Raw genomic sequence first — 3,184 nt, forward strand, 5'->3', positions numbered from 1 at the left:
TTCCTCTCAATTCCCTGTGAACTTAACAAAAGTCTTTTTTTTTTTTTTTAAATCAAAAACATTCAACCAAGGACACAGAGACAAATTTTGCTCACACCCATTCTCATCTATCACATCTCACCTGCCACATCCACATGCACTTTTATTAATTAGTTGAGAATTCATGCACTCTTTCTTCATCCACATCCGATCAAATGCAAATATGTTCTTTTCCTCCTTTTTTTCCTCAAAATGTAGCATACCTTATACACTGTTGCATACAATGTAGGGTTTGCTTTTTCTTCTTAAAACGTATCCTGGAGATGTCTCCGTGTCAGTGCAAGTTCTTGATTTTATGCTAGTGTGTGGTGGAACCACTGTGTGAATGGACCTTTGCTTAGTTATTCCCTACTGATGTACTCTTCAGCCATTTCCAGCCTTTCAAGACTACAAACAAGCTTCCTTGACTCGACTTGACTGTATCTATGCGAATTTGGGTATGTGTGAGAGTAAAGGAAGGATACCAACCCAGAAGTGGGACTGTTGAATCATACATTTGCAATTTTGGTAGATGTTACCAGATTGGTCTACACAGGGATGGTATCGTTTTGCACTCCCACTAAAAAATGCCCATTTGGTATAGGTTTCCCACTCTTCTCAAGGTTTTGTGTTTTCACTGGTCTCGCAGGGAATCCATGGTATCTCTAGCATGATTTTAATTTCTCTCTCTTTCATGCCTGAGGTTGAGTGTCTTTTCATTGGCATAAAGCTCATTTGTATTTCTTTTTCTAGAACTGTCTGGTAATGTATTTTGCCCATTTTCCAATTAAGTGGTTGTTCTTTCTCTTCTAGAAGTTGCTGCTATATTAAAACGATATACCCTCTCTCGCCAGAGCAGGAGGGAGGAGAGCCGCCCATCAGCAGAGGCGTTGGCAGGAATGCAGTAGGGCCAAGGGCTGGACGGGCAGGTGCTCCTGGTAATAAGAGCCTTGTTAATACCACTGCCCATGTGTCAAGGCTAAGCTCAGATCTGACCTCTGCCAAGAAGCTTTCCCCGGTCTGCCCAGTTGGAATTCTCCCTGCCTATGAGTCTGCCTTATGTTGTTGAGTGTTCATAGGCTGGAAAGAGTGTTAGTGGGGAGAGGGAGCCTTGAAATCTACACACCCGCCTCCTTCCTTAGTCATGTCCCTCCCGAGTCTGGGCTTCAGTGTACACATCCGGATATTGGGAGAATTAGACAAGATTATTGTCTGGCAGATTCACTTGGGAGGCTTTTAATGCTTTACCGGCCTGGTCCCCACCTCAGACTTGAGAGGCTCAGAAGGAGGAGTAGCCTGTGTATTCTGAAGATTTTATTTATTTATTTGACAGAGAGCGAGAGTGCAGAAGGGGGAATGACAGGGAGAGACAGCGGGAGAAGCAAACTCCTTGCTGAGCAGGAAGCCTGCTGTGGGGCTCAATCCCAGGACCCTGGGATCATGACCTGAGCCGAAGGCAAACGCTTAACCGACTGAGCCACCCAGGTACCCTGTGTCTTTTGATGTGTGTCCTTTGGTTGAGATGAATTGGTGAAAATGATGACCATTAGGGTCCCTCTGCCTCCAGATGTTTGGTCAGGGCAGGTCTCTGGTTTGAGCCCGAAACACTCCAGTCCGTGCCTCTTCCCAAAGGTGCCCGTATTCCTCATTGACACATAGTAGGCACTCAGGAAACGTCAGTGGAATCCAAAACATGAAGTGTCTTCTTAAGTCTCATTTTCTTATTCCTGCTGCTTATGAAAATATATTGGTGGGAGAGAACAATTCTGTAACCTCTAAACTGTGTGGATTTGATCCATTTATAACACAAAGTTAATCTAACCCAAGTTAATCACCCTGAAGCTATTAGCCATTTGGAATCTCTCTCCAATGGGATGAGAGGTCATGTATTTGCAACCTGTGAGTTTTATGAATAATTGTTTCCTCTTCCCTGCTGAGCTTGTGTTTTCTTGATGAAAAATCCATGATTTTTTTTTTTTTTTTCTCCCACCTGATCTGAGACCACTCTTCACATCTGGGGACATCTCGGAACTAGCTTTAATAACGCTGGCTTCTCTGACCTTTACATCTCTGCTGTCATACTTGTGCCCCTCGTAGAAAAATCCAGTGGAAAAATCCAGAGTGTGTGTCCAGCAAATGGCCTCCAGGGGAGCCTGGCCTGCGGGCTCACTGACTGCGTTTTCTCGTGCTTTCACATTTTAAATGCTCCTAAACAAACAGCCGGCACTGCTGGTCATTAGGGGAGCCGGGGACACAGAAGCAGTGAGCCAGCCCAATTACTGGGGCGCGTCCAGCAGGCTTTCCGCTGCGGGTCCGGGCCGGCGGCACTTCAAGTGTAATCGGTGCTCTGGCAGCCTGAGAATTTGTTTCAGGCTTAATTAGCCTGAGGCTGCTACATGGACCCCAGCTTTGTCCCCTAAAGCGATGCACGGGGCCCTGCAGTCATGGAGGGGGTGAACAGCTTTAGCAAGGCCCCTTGAGGGATGAATAAAGCCTCCATGCTTGCCGAACCAGAGGCAAGTGGCAGGTACCGCCTGCTCCCCACACAGGTCACCTCGGGCTTGCTGGGGACGGTGGCAGGCGGTGTACCTGAAATGACAAAGAGCACATTTCTTTTTAATTTTCAGCTCCAGCCCGATGCTTTCCCATGTGACGTGTTCCTCCCATAAATCAGCCCGGAGAATAAAGAATGTGTACAAACAAACCTATCTTACCAGTCAGCTTTTATTCGCGCTGCTTTCTAGCAAAATACAGAGCTGCGTTTTCCCCACCCCAGATCCCAGGAGTGGGTGTAAGGAGCGCTGGAGGGGAAAACAGATGCCAGGCTGGAACCCAGGCTCTGCCCTGGTGCACCACGTGACTTCTAGCCTTAGTTTACCCATGGGGGGAAATGGGACTAATACTACCCATCCTATCCATCTCACTGGTCATTATACACATGGAGTGGAACCAATCTGGGCAAGGTGCAAAGTCATCCAAATGCATAGCGTTATTAATTTTGCTCTTTGAACTGGGGGTTTTCTTTCCTTGAGATCTCCTGTGGTGCACTGTTTTTCATCTGTCACGAAAATTTCATCAGAGCTGGTGTCTCTGGAAGCAGAAGTGAAGCCCACCTTGCTCATCTGTCACTATTTGTCGCATCTCCTGAAGATGATCTCTCTGCAGA

General features: G+C 46.7%; 1 long non-coding RNA gene across 1 annotated transcript; it reads left to right on the plus strand.

Moving 5' to 3' along the window:
- The first annotated feature begins 836 nt into the window (after positions 1-836).
- Positions 837-2,719, plus strand: LOC309859141. The gene is made up of 3 exons (XR_014308559.1): positions 837-956; positions 1,352-1,503; positions 2,646-2,719. It is a non-coding gene; the product is annotated as an uncharacterized lncRNA (long non-coding RNA).
- Positions 2,720-3,184: the final 465 nt, after the last annotated feature.

This window comes from Mustela nivalis, assembly GCF_964662115.1.
Source record: "Mustela nivalis genome assembly, chromosome: 2".
Classification (NCBI taxonomy): Eukaryota; Metazoa; Chordata; class Mammalia; order Carnivora; family Mustelidae; genus Mustela; species Mustela nivalis.